This window comes from Procambarus clarkii, chromosome 40 (genome assembly GCF_040958095.1).
Source record: "Procambarus clarkii isolate CNS0578487 chromosome 40, FALCON_Pclarkii_2.0, whole genome shotgun sequence".
Taxonomy (NCBI): domain Eukaryota; kingdom Metazoa; phylum Arthropoda; class Malacostraca; order Decapoda; family Cambaridae; genus Procambarus; species Procambarus clarkii.
Window position 1 is genome coordinate 38,262,366 of NC_091189.1, and position 17,139 is coordinate 38,279,504.

The 17,139-nt window shown below is 42.2% G+C and overlaps 1 protein-coding gene across 6 annotated transcripts in view; it reads left to right on the forward strand.

The window, feature by feature from the left end:
* Nucleotides 1-17,139, forward strand: part of LOC123758034 (uncharacterized) — a 247,631-nt gene that overhangs the window by 191,909 nt on the left and 38,583 nt on the right. The window lies entirely within an intron of this gene.

Here is a 17,139-nt window from a genome sequence, read left to right on the forward strand (position 1 = left end):
TTCATAAAGTTTCTTAAAATTCGCTATGATTTTCTGGTCCATAGGCTGAATTAGAGGAGTGGTGTTAGGAGGAAGGAATTTAACTGTGAGGAATTTATTGTATCTGGGCAACAAATCATCTTCCAAGCCTGGAGGATGAGCAGGAGCATTGTCGAGGAGAAGCATGGCTTTGAGTGGCAAATGTTTCTCCTGCAGATATTTTTCTATGGCAGGGCACACCACTTCATTCACCCACTCCGAAAAAATAAGCCTAGTCACCCATGCTTTTTTATTAGACTTCCACATCACACACAAATGGGTTTTCTGCACTTAATACTGTTTGAAAACCCTTGGATTTTCAGAATGATACACTAGCAAGGGTTTAATTTTCAAATCGCCACTCGCATTTGAACACAGCACAAGCGTAAACCTATCTTTCATAGGCTTAATTGTGTCCAGGCAAGGATTTTCCTCCTTGGTAATGTATGTCCTCTTAGGCATTCTTTTCCAAAACAGTCCTGTTTCGTCACAATTAAACACTTGTTGCGGTAGGTATCCCTCAGCATCTGCAAACTCTTTAAATTCGTCAATAAATCGTCCAGCGGCTGGTTTGTCTGAGCTGGCTGCCTCCCCATGCCTTGTAACACTATGGATACCACTTCTCCTTCTAAATTTTTCAAACCAGCCCCTGCTTGCCTTAAACTCTTTCGTATCTGCATCACTCGTTGCAGGGGTATTCTTTAGAAGGTCTTCGTGCAACACCCTGGCTTTCTCACAAATAATGGCCTCCGAAACACTATCACCCCTTAACTCCTTGTCGTGTATCCAAATTAATAACAACTTTTCCACTTCTTCAAGTATTTGTGGTCTTTGTTTCGTTATTGTTCTTACTCCTTTTGCCACTTTAGCACCCATAATCTCATTTTTCTTCTTAAGTATAGTGCATATTGTTGATGTGGCTTTGTTGTACTGCCTACAAAGTTCAACAACACGTGTACCGTTCTCATGCTTCCGAATGATCTCTTGTTTCTCCTCTATTGTCATCCTCACATGTGCTTTCTGGCCTTTATCCTTACCACTGGCTTTCTTGGGACCCATGGTGAGATATATAATAACAAATTGTATAGACAAATCACCAAAAATCCAACAAAACACTGAAAATCCGCGAGAAGAATTGATGTGGGGGTAGTCACTGAGCGCGAGACAATGGTAAACTGAGGGGCGGAGGGGCGACGATCGCCGAATTAGCACGCGCTAGGTCGGCCTGTACGCGTATCAACAAACTTGCGTCCCAGAGGTAACCCTCGCGTTCCGAGACATATTTTTCGAGGAAATCCTGCTCGTCTTCTGAAAAACTCGCATACAGGGACACTCGCATTCCGAGGTACCACTGTATATATATATATATATATATATATATATATATATATATATATATATATATATATATATATATATATATATATATATATATATATATATTGAAGCCACACTAAACACAGTAAAATACAGACGTCAGAAAGACAACTAAAGTTGTAAGAACTGAATGTGTAAGATGACAATCACACTAAAGATCTGTCTTCAGTATTCACACAGAAAAGCTGTAGCAGATCTTTACCTATCGTGCTTCTTCGGGGAATCAAACTCGGTCCCGAAGGGAAACTAGTGAGAACCCAACACCGGATGGCTAAAATAAATTCAACACAAGGAATTTGCACAACAACAGAAGATACAGAGAAGTATAGTTTGAGTACTCACGTTGATTTATACCGGTATGGCACACTCACGAGCACCAATCACACACACTAGCCCCAACTGTTGATTGAAGCACGAGCCAGGAACGACGAAGTGAGGTGGAGCTGGGGTGGGACTATATGCTCAGAGGTAGCAAGTGAGATGAGGCTGGATGGCGAGGCGCGGTTGGAGGTGCGACAAGCGAGGTTTGGGCGCAAGCCCTACCCTAGTCCAGGGCGGCTGGGGAGATGGCCGCGCGCTCATCACTTTAATGTCGAGAATGGCTTGGATGACTCTCCCACCAACACACTGGGAGAATGCGCACTAACTTTAAACACCGGTTTTATGCACAAGCGTGATATATTGCTGAAGGCTGAATGAACACATGCTAGCACAGATGTATGTACATATATGAATATATATATAGGGGCACCGCAAGGGACGCCCAGAACACAATGGCGAGGACGGGAAATAATCAAAGTCCATGCTCACAATATCGAAGATTTTCACGCGATCATCACTCAAACACATAGAATCATTTCCTGATTCTTATATCTCACTGTTACGGGGCAATGAAATGACGGATTGCTCTAGGTGAAGCCGATGTCACGTGATTATTTGAAACAGTCCGGTTGCACCTGTTGGTGTCTCATGTGACAGCTGTGACTTCACTTATCTTCTGAATTTAACTTCTGACGGAGCCCGCAATCGCTGGATTCTGCAGCAACGATCACAGAGCGGCGTAGAATCAAGTTGGGCTGGCTGGAGGTTGATATAGACGGGAAGAACCAAGGTCTTGGCCAGAACCCTGATCTCCCTACGTTTCGGCAGCACAGCTCCTCAACACAGAATAACGCCTCAGGCGCGGGAATCTCACTCCAGCGACTTGTTGGTGCGAGAATTCGGGCGGCGGCTCCTTTGATGCCAGGCACTCGACCAATCAGGTTTGAGCATCGGCGAAGGCCTTCGTGCCACTTCCAATGGCAATAGGGGCCGACAGGAAATGCTGATGATGTCACGTCACCGGCATAGGGGAACCGTTGCTACTTGAGGTGGTCCCCTTAGCCTTCTCTCTCTCTCTCTCTCTCTCTCTCTCTCTCTCTCTCTCTCTCTCTCTCTCTCTCTCTCTCTCTCTCTCTCTCTCTCTCTCTCTGTCTCTCTCTCTCTCTCTGTCTCTCTCTCTCTCTCTCTCTCTCTCTCTCTCTCTCTCTCTCTCTCTCTCTCTCTCTCTCTCTCTCTCTGTCTCTCTCTGTCTCTCTCTGTCTCTCTCTCTCTCTCTCTCTCTCTCTCTCTCTCTCTCTCTCTCTCTCTCTCTCTCTCTGTCTGTCTGTCTCTCTCTCTCTCTCTCTCTCTCTCTCTCTCTCTCTCTCTCTCTCTCTCTCTCTCTCTCTCTCTCTCTCTCTCTCTCTCTCTCTCTGTCTCTCTCTCTCTGTCTCTCTCTTCTCTCTGTCTCTCTCTCTCTGTCTCTCTCTCTCTGTCTCTCTCTCTCTGTCTCTCTCTCTCTGTCTCTCTCTCTCTGTCTCTCTCTCTCTCTCTCTCTCTCTCTCTCTGTCTCTCTCTCTGTCTCTCTCTCTCTGTCTCTGTCTCTCTCTCTCTCTCTCTCTCTCTCTCTCTCTCTCTCTCTCTCTCTCTCTCTCTCTCTCTCTCTCTCTCTCTCTCTCTCTCTGTTGTCAGGGCCAGAGTTACAGTATTCAGGGAAAACGTGTAACTATTCACACAGAATACTTACGACAACGAGAGTTACTTCTTTGTAATGCTGAAGGCATCCCCTTTCGAAAGAGACATGATTTCACTAGTCTATCTCCACTACCAAGAAAGATAGATTTTTGTGCACAGGGTGTGCACATCTCCAAAATTTTCTGAGGCAAAATGCTTTTTCTACCTATTACCTAACAGATGTAAGCTAGCTGAGTAGTGGGCCAAAACCCAACTTCTCACATGCACCACCCATCACGACCCTCAAGGCAAGTTGCGTAGTGCAGTGGTTAACCATAAGAGTGCCGCAGGGCAGCATCCTAGGATCTCTCCTATTTCTTATATACATCATTGATCTGACTAATGTTGCTAACATTCTTAAATCCATACTATTTGCTGACACTACTACCTTCATCTGCTATAAGACTCCAACCCCACACACACTAAATAATGTTGTAAATAATGAATTAACCCTTAAACCACTTAACTGCGCCAACCGAGTATTCTCGGTCGGCGGGAAACTGCGCCAACCAAAAAAACTCTTTGATTTTTCGGTTCCAATTCTAAATGTGTACGAGGTTGGTTGTGTACGAAATAGACTCTTAGGACCTCCAGTGAGAGGCAGCCACCTTGGCAAAAATTCCCAGAATGCCCTAGGGCTGCTGGCTGGGTTAGTACTGAATGAGTAACCATGAGTGGCGCACGCGCCTCTTGACTTCCAAACATCTGTCCGACACAGTTTTGAAAGATAATGCTCTGTCGGTGAAATTCAAACCTTATTGTTTGAAGAACATAAGGGTCATAATATTGGTGAAGCTAGGCGCAATAAGGACCTAACACAAAGGTCGGATGCAAGTGATACAACACCTATGAGGACAATACAGCTAGCGTATCCAGTTGTAGGTCTGAGCATCACCCTTGCAATCGTATGCTATCTACAATTTATTTAGATGATACATAGATGAATTGTTTTCTGTGTTCAGTGATGATGCATCTGATACAAATAGATTAGATGAACAGTGTTAGCGGCTTCCATGATGGTGTTTTCCATAGATATTTTCAAGAATACCTGAATCTCTTCCTAACTGACGGATACTCTTTGAGGCTAGCTGAATCTCTTTCTGACTGACACACTTTGAATTTACTCAGTTTCTATGATCGAGCCACAGAGATATTACAGGAAAGAGATGGTTGGGTTGACTGCATCTATCTGGACCTAAAAAAGGCTTTCGACAGAGTTCCACATAAGAGGTTGTTCTGGAAACTGGAAAATATTGGAGGGGTGACAGGTAAGCTTCTATCATGGATGAAAAATTTTCTGACTGATAGAAAAATGAGGGCAGTAATCAGAGGCAATGTATCAGAATGGAGAAATGTCACAAGTGGAGTACCACAGGGTTCAGTTCTTGCACCAGTGATGTTTATTGTGTACATAAATGATCTACCAGTTGGTATACAGAATTATATGAACATGTTTGCTGATGATGCTAAGATAATAGGAAGGATAAGAAATTTAGATGACTGTCATGCCCTTCAAAAAGACCTGGACAAAATAAGTATATGGAGCACCACTTGGCAAATGGAATTTAATGTTAATAAATGTCATGTTATGGAATGTGGAATAGGAGAACATAGACCCCACACAACCTATATATTATGTGAGAAATCTTTAAAGAATTCTGATAAAGAAAGAGATCTAGGAGTGGTTCTAGATAGAAAACTATCACCTGAGGACCACATAAAGAATATTGTGCAAGGAGCCTATGCTATGCTTTCTAACTTCAGAATTGCATTTAAATACATGGATGGCGATATACTAAAGAAATTGTTCATGACTTTTGTTAGGCCAAAGCTAGAATATGCAGCTGTTGTGTGGTGCCCATATCTTAAGAAGCACATCAACAAACTGGAAAAGGTGCAAAGACATGCTACTAAGTGGCTCCCAGAACTGAAGGGCAAGAGCTACGAGGAGAGGTTAGAAGCATTAAATATGCCAAAACTAGAAGACAGAAGAAAAAGAGGTGATATGATCACTACATACAAAATAGTAACAGGAATTGACAAAATCGACAGGGAAGACTTCCTGAGACCTGGAACTTCAAGAACAAGAGGTCATAGATTTAAACTAGCTAAACACAGATGCCGAAGAAATATAAGAAAATTCACCTTCGCAAATAGAGTGGTAGACGGTTGGAACAAGTTAAGTGAGAAGGTGGTGGAGGCCAAGACCGTCAGTAGTTTCAAAGCGTTATATGACAAAGAGTGCTGGGAAGACGGGACACCACGAGCGTAGCTCTCATCCTGTAACTACACTTAGGTAATTACACTTAGGTAATTACTCTTGAGGTAAGCTGAATCTCTTCCTGTGTGGGACCATACAAAGCAATCTTTTCAAGACTACCTTACAAATTGATCTTTTCCTATAATCTTTTCAATACTACCTTATGCTTTACAAGCTTGGCTACATACAACCTACAAGTACTAAAGCCAAGGGTGTACGGATACATGGGGTTCACATCAGCTTCCTCAGGGCTCTTGTAAACAGACGCCATCTTTAAAAAAAATCATGGTCCACATTGCCGGGTGTCAGTAGTGAGTGAGCAACCAAGGCTGGCGCTCGCAGCATGAGCGCACAGCACTGCTGTTCAGCGTGTGACCACAGCGTCGCATAATATTGTCAAAATATATATATATATAATCTGTTTTATTTAGCCATAATAATATTATAGAAGAGCCCGAGTGTGATAATGACTGGGTACAATGTTCAAATATCAGTGATTCAATGCTGTTCACGATGTTCACAGCGCTAGCCACAGCACCACAGCATTATTTCGTCCATCTAGGAATCTTCAAACGACTTCTTAGGTTCCTTTTCAAAATAAACTTGTGGTCAATTATTCATTTACAGAAATTAGTGACCAGGATTGGCCCATACGAGGCAGCTGCTATTGGCCCACACGAGGCAGCTGCTATTGGCCCACACGAGGCAGCTGCTATTGGCCCATACGAGGCAGCTGCTATTGGCCCATACGAGGCAGCTGCTATTGGCCCATAGTAGGCAGCTGCTATTGGCCCATACGAGGCAGCTGCTATTGGCCCATACGAGGCAGCTGCTATTAGCCCATAATAGGAGGCAGCTGCTAGTGGCCCATACGAGGCAGCTGCTATTGACCCATACGAGACAGCTGCAATTGGCCCATTGGAGGCAGCTGCTATTTTTTTTTTTTTTGAGATATATACAAGAGTTGTTGCATTCTTGTACAGCCACTAGTACGCGTAGCGTTTCGGGCAGGTTCCTGGAATACAATCCCCTGCCGTGAAGAATCGTTATTGGCCCAGAGGAGGCAGCTGCTAGTGGCCCATACGGGCAGCTGCTAGTGGCCCATAGGAGGCAGCTGCTATTGGCCCATAGGAGGCAGCTGCTATTGGCCCATACGAGGCAGCTGCTATTGACCCATAGGAGGTAGCTGCTATTGGCCCATACGAGCTATTTTGGTGAGGGATGTGACGTCGTAATTGTAGCGCCGTCTGCTGTCTGCTGTGTGATTTCTCATGCAGTGTATGATGGTTACTGTACTGTTTGGACACAATACCGGCTTACTTGCATAGTTCTAGTAAATAAAACATGTAGATAAGTATATATAACATGTGTAAATAGTGTAATAAAAAAATGACAGTATAGTGGGAGGAGCTATGTTGGCGAGTAAGATGTTGGAGTGAGGGAGGGCCTGTATGGGTGTGGCTGCTCACACTCGCGATGTTTTGAATGTGTTGATGTAAATGTATATAGTGTGTGACAGTGTATAGTGTGTACATATGTTGTAAATATACATAAATGAACATGAAACATTGGTGTGAATAACTGTATGATGGGAGGGGCAATGTTGACGAAGTGAGGGAGGGCTGGCTGGGTGTGGCTGCTCACACTCGCGGTGTTCTGAATGTGTTGATGGTGAATGTATATAGTGTGTGACAGTGTAGAGTGTGTACATATGTTGTAAATATACATAAATAAACATGAAACATTGGTGTGAATAACTGTATGATTTGGAGGAGTAATGTTGGTGAATACAATGTTGGCGAAGTGAGGGAGGGCTGGCTGGGTGTGGCTACTCACACTCGCGGTGTTCTGAATGTGTTGATGGTGAATGTATATAGTGTGTGACAGTGTATAGTCTGTAAATAGATTGTATATATACATAAATTAGCATGATACATGGTAATTATGCGCAAGATATGTGTACACAAGTGTCATGCACGTAACAGTGTCCTTGGTCAGTACGTATGTTTTACTACCATAATGTAGTGTACGTGTTCATTATACATAGGATTAGCACGTAAAAACAAATAAAATGCATTTGGAACTGTGCGCAAAAAATGAACAAAAATATATTCGCGGCATCTCGCGTGCCCCGCCCCTGGCGCCCCACCGGCCCCGAGAGCATACTGCTCTGGCGCATGGGGAATGATACAATACAATACAATACAATACAATTTTATTTAGGTAAGGTACATACATACAATAAATTTTTACAAGGATTGGTTGACTTATAGGTAGAGCTAGTACATACAATGCCTAAAGCCACTATTACGCAAAGCGTTTCGGGCATGATAAACTTAAATGACAAGCTTAATACTAATTGAGCATAATGAGTAGAATGAAAACATAGATGAAAAAGCAGCACAAATACAATTATGTCGACAAACAGCGCTCTTTAAAGAAAAAACAGACATTGGTTGACAATAGAAGGGTAAGGTAGGTTACAGGGAATTTATTAGGTATAGCTTCGCTTTTAACTTAAACTGGTTGAGAGAGGTACAGTCTTTAACATGGTTGGGAAGGTCATTCCACATTCTGGGCCCCTTGATTTGTAGAGCATTTCTAGTTTGATTAAGTCGTACTCTAGGAATATCAAAACTGTATTTATTTCTGGTGTGGTGCTCATGGGTTCTGTTACAACCTTCTATGAAGCTTTTGAGATCAGGATTGGCATTATAGTTTAGCGTTTTATATATGTATAATACACATGAGAGAATGTGCAGTGACTTAATGTCTAACATATTCAGAGATTTGAGTAGGGGTACCGAGTGATGTCTGGGAGTAGGGGTACCGCGTGATGATGTCACGCCCCACCTTTCGGACCCCATAGCAGCCAAAGTAAATACAATTTCAAACTTCCGTTGCTATACCCATATACAGGGAGGGGTTTTTGACACTTTCAGAAGAAAAAAGAATTTTTTCCCGAGGTTTCATTTCCTGCGCACTGGGGGGGTGTCATATTTATAGGCTGCGCAGTTAAAGGGTTAAAGATTATATATTTGTTTTTGGGTCTAAATTTTAAATTTTAAAATATTTGTTAAAATTCTATTTATTGTGCTATTATTATGGGACTAGTTTTAAAATGCGCGCCTTTATATTGCAAACAATTTGATACCAAAACGAGCGATGTAACATGAAAATTTATGTTATCAAAATGAACGAGTATACACATTAGGTTGTGGTGTGCAAATTGATGCTCATTCATGGGTAAATTTAGGCTTTACTGCAGGGAGTCTCGCCAGGCTTTTGGACATTATATGCATATACATCTGCAGGGAATTTAATTGCAAACACAATGATACCAAAACAAACGATGTAGCATGAGAATTAAGGTGAGAAAACTGAAACGAGTATACAGTACACATTTAGGCATCGCCACGCGCTCGCCCGCACCATTAGCCCCATGACGTCAAAGTCAGTGGTGCTCACATGGTGCGGGCGATAGTGTTAAAAAAAAATTGTGGGCAATATTCTCCAGTATGAGAGGCACAGAACTGTTGGAGCAACCAAGGCTGGCTCACGCAGCATAAGCGAACAGCATTGCTGTTCAGCTTGTGACCACAGCATTGCCGAAAAATGTCAAAATAAATATATAACTGCTATTATTTAGCAATGACAATATTATAGAGGACCCCTGACTGTGATAAAAATGACCAGGATTGTGATAATAGCAGTATTGTTGTGATAATTAGTGCTGTGGGAGGAGTGATGCTGAGGGACGGAGGGAGATAGCATCGTCTACTGACTGTGTGGCCACCTGTTATTATCTGCATTCACCATACCAGCTCGACAGTGGTTCTCTATGGTGAACACAAATATAGATACTTCTATATAATGTGTGTATTCATGTAATAACAGCAAAAGGATTATGTTGGGAGGAGCCATTTGGGTGGCGGAGGTGACGTCGTCTACATGATTTGTCTGGCTGTGTAGAGGGTGGCCACTATGCTCTTTAGGCACTCTACAAGCATTTGGGTGATTGAGGTGACGTCGTTTGCATGATTTGTCTGGTTGTGTAGAGGGTGGCCACTATGCTCTTTGGGCACTCTACAAGCTTAGGTGTACAATTACTGTGCATACAATATGTAGATGCTTATATATAATATGTGTATATATATAGTGTAATAACACTGCAAATGGTATTGTTGGGGGAGAAAGTTTAGTGTGTGTGACCGTGAATGAGTGAGGGAGCCGCCAGCTGGCTGTGTGTATAGTGACGACTCTTAGTGCCTAAACTAACTATATCAGCTTAGTTGTACACTTGTGTTGAACAAAACATATAGATACTTATATATAATGTCTGTATATTGTGAATGAAGTATAAAACAGGATGGTGGGAGGAGAAAGTGGGCGAGTGAGGCGTTTTTGAGGGAGTGAGTGGCAACGAGTGGCTGGCTGGTGTGTGGCGGTCACTCCTCGTTGCTTTTCGACTCATAATACCAACTTAGTTATTCGTTATGGTGACCAAAACATGCAGATACTTATATATAACCTGTGTACAGAGTGTAATAACAGCAAAACTATTTGTTTATTGTTTTATGAACATAATAATTGAATCACTAATATGCACACCATACTTTTAAGTATAGCGATGATTCACCTCTTTTATTATATAAATATATCATACTACACACTATTAAATAATATTACTGCAAAAAAAAAAAAATCAATCAGAGACATTGAAATAATTAGGTGATAATATCTTTGTGGCAACTCCCACCTGTCAGCTCGGGTGACTCTGACCGGCTCTGACGACCGCTCTGTCAATGCCCACTTTTTTGCCAGACTCCCTCGGTCTATTGTGCCCTATACACTCTATTACAGTCTCCGTGGTGTAGTGGTAAAACACTCGCCTGGCGTTCCGCGAGCGCTATGTCATGGGTTCGTATCCTGGCCGGGGAGGATTTACTGGGCGCAATTCCTTAACTGTAGCCTCTGTTTAACGCAACAGTAAAATGTGTACTTGGATGAAAAAACGATTCTTTGCGGCTGGGGATCGTATTCCAGGGACCTGCCCGAAATGCTACGCATACTAGTGGTTGTACAAGATTGTAACAACTCTTGTATATATCTCAAAAAAAAAAAAAAAAAAAAAAAAAGTAACCTACGATTTTTTTTCCAGTGCTCAGGGAACAGAAATTAACATTTTTAGAAGACGAAATAATTTTTTAGAATTATTTTTTTCTTGCGCACAGGGGTGTAAATCTCCTCAGGACCCCTTAGCAGCTTAAGGGTTAAAAAAAGTCTACTCATGCATGGCTATCAACAAACTCACACTAAAGGTAGAAAAGACCTAGCTACTACATATTATTCAGAAACAAATCAACAAATGCAATTCAGCTTCAGATAGACAATGTTAACATCAGTAATAAAAAGGATGGAAAGTTCCTTGACCTATATTTAGACAAGAGACTCACCTTCAGCACCCACAAACAACGCATAACCAAAAAAGTCTCATAAATGGTCGGTATCCTTTCTAAAATCAGATATTATGTTCCAAACTCTGCTCTCCTCTCATTATATGATGTGCTAAACTATTCCTATCTTACATAAGGCATCTGTGCATGGGGTTCAACCACAGCAAACTACCTCAAGCCCATCATCACCCAGCAAAAATCTGTTATCAGAACAATAACAAACTCTGCTTTCAGACAACACTCAGCCCTTCCTGTTTAAATCCCTCAACATGCTAAACATAAACTCACTCCACACATTCTCTTGTGCCATTTACATTGACAAAACTTTGTTTCTAGATGCAAACCCTGAAATGAAACTCTTCCTCACAGATGTAATAGAACCCATATTCACCACACCAGAAATAAATATCTCTTATATCCCTAGAGTTAAACTAAATCTGTGTAAACACTCTATGCAAATAAAGGGACCTAGTCTATGGAACTCACTCTCTAATGAATTAAAAAGCTGTCCAACCTATCTTTTATTCAAAGGTAACACCAAAGAGTACCTAATTTCATTCCTCATAGTTTTCTACCTAGTGCTTCACACCCACACTGTATCGTGTGCTACCCCAAAATATGTGCCTAAGCCATATAACTTCTCCATTGTCACTGCCATCATCATATATCATGGTTGTTATGTTGAATGCAAATTTTAATACAATGTATCTAGAAATAATCCTCAAATTATGCTACAATGTACCTGTCGATAATCCTCAAATTTTACTAAAATGTACCTACTAATTTTCTAAAGATTTTCTTACAATGTATCTGTTCACTTTTTTCAATTTTGCTACAGATTACCTACTTAAAATTATCTGTTAGATTAAGGACCTGACCGAAACGCTATGCATATTAACCCTTAACCCTTAACATGCTCGGGGTCTAATATCCTGCCATCCGCACAGGCGCATGTCATTTTGAAAAAAAAAAAATTTTTTTTTTTTTTGCTAATCTGTTAAGTTCTGTTCACTGATCACGGGAAAAATAAAAAAAAAATTCTATTGTACTTACTTTTGTTGCAATAGAGCCGAGAAGCTCGGTGATGACGTCACAATCTGCATGTTCGCTCATGCAGTACACGCCCGGGAGGTGTTGCGCGCGGTCCTCAAACAGCCAGAGTTGCCACAAATATATTTTTGCGCTATTTATTTACAATGTCTAAGCGCATTTTATCTAATTTTTTTTCACTAATTGTGTTTCAAATACTGTTTGAACATATTTTGTATCAATAATTGTTGCATATTTGAGTATACACAGGCGCACACAAATGTTTTCAATTACGGCAATATAATATGTCATTACAGTCTATTATATTGTATGTTCTGCTTATATTTGTATATATTTACACACACGCACACGCTATCTGCTTATATGTTTACATATTTACACACTCGCACACGCTATACACACTTTGAAGCACACTTAGAAGATTTCTAGACTGTGGTAGTCATTGAAGCAGTCGACAGCACATAATGGGATACCACACGTTTCACACCATGTTTGCACAAGCTTCCGTTTCTTGTCTCTACGTGTCGTTGTTTTACACACCAAGCAATCATGTTGGGCTATTGCACGCTTCACACCAGGTGGCAAATACTTAAGTTTGTGTGCTAGGAAGCCTTCAGTGTGAGTGAGGCGTGGAGTACCAGCATGCTGCAACAGTGGGTTTATGATGGGCCGCTGAATACCTGGGACATCTTTTGCAAACTTTCCTAATAACTGTATTGCAGCATCAAATACAAAGTCACGGAAAGTGGGCTTACGTCCAGTTCTCACAAGGTACATGTTGAAATAGTTCAGCATGCTCATGTCCACAAGATGGAAGAACACTTTTTTCGTCCACCTACATGTCTTCCGCACACACTCTGCAGTGCCAATCATCATGTCTGATTTATCAATCAACCGCATGTTGATATTATAGTCTAAAACACAGTCTGGCTTATATAGTGGTGCGTTTGTTTTATGGCTCACTTTCCCACTGTTCACCATTGTTCCATCATGAATTGTTGTCAACAAGTTCACCTCTCTTTTTGTCTTTCCACCGAACTGACAGAATGTTATCACTTTTCATTCTCTGACACTCACCAACTGCAATGTCGTTGTCAAACACAGGCATTTCCCTTCGTTGTGGCTTTACTGTACCAACCAATCCGGTTCTATTTTCTAGCAAGAACCGAGCTAGCAAGGGACTTGTATAGTAATTATCTGTGTATAAAATGTGTCCCTTGTTCATCCACGGAGCCATGATGGTCTTCACTACACTCCCCGAGAATCCATGTTCGTCGTTACCGGGAATGTCTACATCACTAGCCGAGTACAGAATCATGTGTAACACGTATCCTGTCTCACAATCACAAAGAACAAAAAAATTCAGGCCAAATCTGTTTCGTTTTGAGGGAATGTACTGTTTGAATGGAACACGTCCCTTGAAAAGTATGAGAGATTCATCAACCACCAGCTTCTGTGCTGGTACGTAAAAATCTCTGAATTTTCCAATAACATCGTTCATGTAGTGCCTCACTCGCCACAGTCTATCATCAGGTGTTCGGTCCTGAACACTTCCAAAATGTTGACACCTGAGGAGTATCTGAAACCTGTCTCGTGACATATATTTCCCGAATAAAGGTGTTGGTATTGTCTTGTCCTTGCTCCAATAGTCATTTATTGCATGTTTGTGACAGTGCTTCATCAACAAACAGAGTGCCAAAAACATACATTTCCGCCACTGTGGTATTTTTCCAACGCTGCAGTCGTGAAAATTCTGTGATTTCCCTCTCAATCAGGTAAGCAGCATGCAGGTTCGTTTGGTGTACAATGTATTCCATGAGTGGTTCATCATAGAATGCTGTAAAATATTCCATCTCAGCCATGTCCTCACCTTGATTAGGGAAAAGGTTTGTAATCCCTACATCTTTATCGTCAAAGTGAGGAATATTAGGAATAAAATCGTCACCATCACTCCACTCAAGTACACCAGGCGTCCTGCGAGATGCAGAGGAAAGACGGCGAAGAAGCGATGCATACCGGCGACCAGGAGCTGAATACCGTCTGCGAGAAGCACGGCGGCTACGTGCACGTGAGGTGGGTGCACGTGAGGTGGGTGCACGTGAGGTGGGTGCACGTGAGGTAGATGCACGTGAACACGAGGGTCTTGGTCCCTCATGTGGTGCCATGCGGTGGCGCTTGGCCGGGCGAGATGCTGCTGACGCGACAATTTCTCGCCCAGTTACACCACTGGTACCAGCCACAGGCTCAATAAAACTGTGATCTGAGTCACTAAACCCAGAAAAGGAGTCACCTCCCTCTGACTCGTCACCCTCAAACAGAAAATATCCACAGGAACTGGGAGGTCGTGGTAGAATTGGGGTAGAAACTGGGCGAGGAGGCATCGGTGAGCGTATAGGCCTCGCCATGGCATGGCGGTCATTCTCACTTTCACTGCTGCTGCTACTATCACCCGACAACTGTGTATAATCCTCATCGTTGTCTGAATCGTCAAACACACTTTCTTCACCTTCAGAGAATAATTCGTGGGCTATTTGCTCTGGGGTGAGGGACTGAGTGGTGCATGCCCGTGAGGCGTTTGACCGTGCGCTCGCCATGGTGACTCTCGCTAAACTGAGGCCTCCCATGCCTTCGGATCATGAGCGGGAATTTTTTTCAAAATGGTCGCTGTTTACTAGAGCCCCTGGGCAGCGTATGGGACCCCCAGCAACACCGCGGGCCATTCAAATCGTGCGCGGTACCCATACACTTCATATGAAGTGAAGCGCAGTTGACTGATAAAACGATTTACACTTCATATGAAGTGATGCGCACTTTAAGGGTTAAAGTGCGCATCACGTCATATGACGTGCTGGACGTTGTTCCAGTCAACTGCGCATCACGTCATATGATGTGTTGGAGTACTACGCAAGATTTAAACAGCCCGCGGATACACGGGGTTCACCACACCTTCATCAGGGCTCTTGTAAACAGACGCCATTTTTTTTTAAAATCGTGGGCCAAACTCCAGGGTGTTATTGGCCTCAGTATTGAGTGAGCAACTAAGCCTGACGCACGCAGCATGAGCTAACAGCACTGCTGTTCAGCTTGTGACCACAGCATCGCCTAAAAATGCCAAATTATACTTGTTCATGCTATTATGTAGGGATGATATTATTACAGAAGACCCCTGACTGTGATAAAACTTACCAGGGTTCTGATAATAGCAGGATTGTGGTGATATTTAGCGCTGTGCGCCATGGAAGGAGGAGTAATGCTGTGGGAGGGAGGGTGGTGGCGATGTCTTTTGACTGTGTGTGGCCACCTTTTATTGACTGCACTCAGCATACCAGCTTAGTGGTTCCCTATGGTGAACACAAATGTAGATACTTATATATAACGAGTGTATAGAGGGTATAAACAGCAAGAGAAGGTTTGGAGCCGCCATTTTGGTGAGGGCGGTGGCGTCGTCTGCACGACGCCACCGTGCAGACGACGGTGTTGTTTACTGGTTACCACGATGGTCTTTGGGCACCATACCAGTTTATTTGTACAAGTATGATGAATAAAACAGGTAGATATTTATATATAATGTGTGTATATAGCGTAATAACACCACACAGTATTGTTGGAAGAGAAATATTAGTGCGTCTGGCCTTGAGGGCGGCTGCCGATCAGCTGACTGTGTGAGTAGAAACATCTTTGTGCCTTTACTCACCATACAAGCTTAGATGTATAGTTATGGTGAACAAAACATGTAGATGCTTATATATTACGTCTGTATATAAGATATATACCGTAATAACACCACACAGTATTGTTGGAGGAGAAATATTAGTGCGTCTGGCCTTGAGGGCGGCCACCGATCAGCTGACTGTGTGAGTAGCCACATCTTTGTGCCTTTACTCACCATACAAGCTTAGATGTACAGTTATGGTGAACAAAACATGTAGATACTTATATATAACGTCTGTATATAAGATATATAGCGTAATAACACCACACAGTATTGTTGGAGGAGAAATATTAGTGCGTCTGGCCTTGAGGGCGGCCGCCGATCAGCTGACTGTGTGAGTAGCCACATCTTTGTGCCTTTACTCACCATACAAGCTTAGATGTACAGTTATGGTGAACAAAACATGTTGATACTTATATATAACATCTGTATATAGTGAATTATAGCAAAAACATTATTGTGGGAGGAGAATGTGGGTGAGTCGGATGACTGGAGGGAGGGCGGGAGTGGCTGGCTGGTACACGTCGGTCACTCCTCGTTACTTTTTGACTCATAATAGCTACTTAGTGGTTCGTTATAGTGAACAAAACATGCAGATACTTATATATAACCTGTGCTTATAATGTAATAACCGACAAAGTATTTGTTCACTGATTGATGAACATAATTGAATCAACAATATGCACACCATATTTTTGAGTACAGCAATGATTCACTCATTTTATTATATAAATATATCAAACTACACACTATTGAATAATATTACAGCAAAAAAAGTATGAAAAATCAATCAGAGACATTGAAATAATTCGGTAATTATCTCTTTGTGGCAACTCCGGCCTGACAGCTTGCGAGCAACAGACCACCTGGGACGCACGCTGAGTCAGCATCTATAATTTGCCAGACTTACCCGCCCTATAGCGGGCAATATATGCCACTTACGGTTTTTTTATTATTTTTTCCCGTGATCAGTGAACACAAATTAACAGGTTAGAAAGAAAAAATAATTTTTTTTTTTTTTCAAAATGACATGCGCTTGTGGGGATGACAGGATATTAAACCCCGAGCATGTTAACACTTTTGCGCTCTCGGCGCTCAAAAAAAATCAATACCCCAGATGCTTTCGGCACTTCGCGCGCCTATGCGGTAAGACCGAAAAAGTGTACACTCTTTTGACTGTCCTGACAATAATTGAAGGCGCACGTATTTAAATTTGGTATCACTGTGTTCCC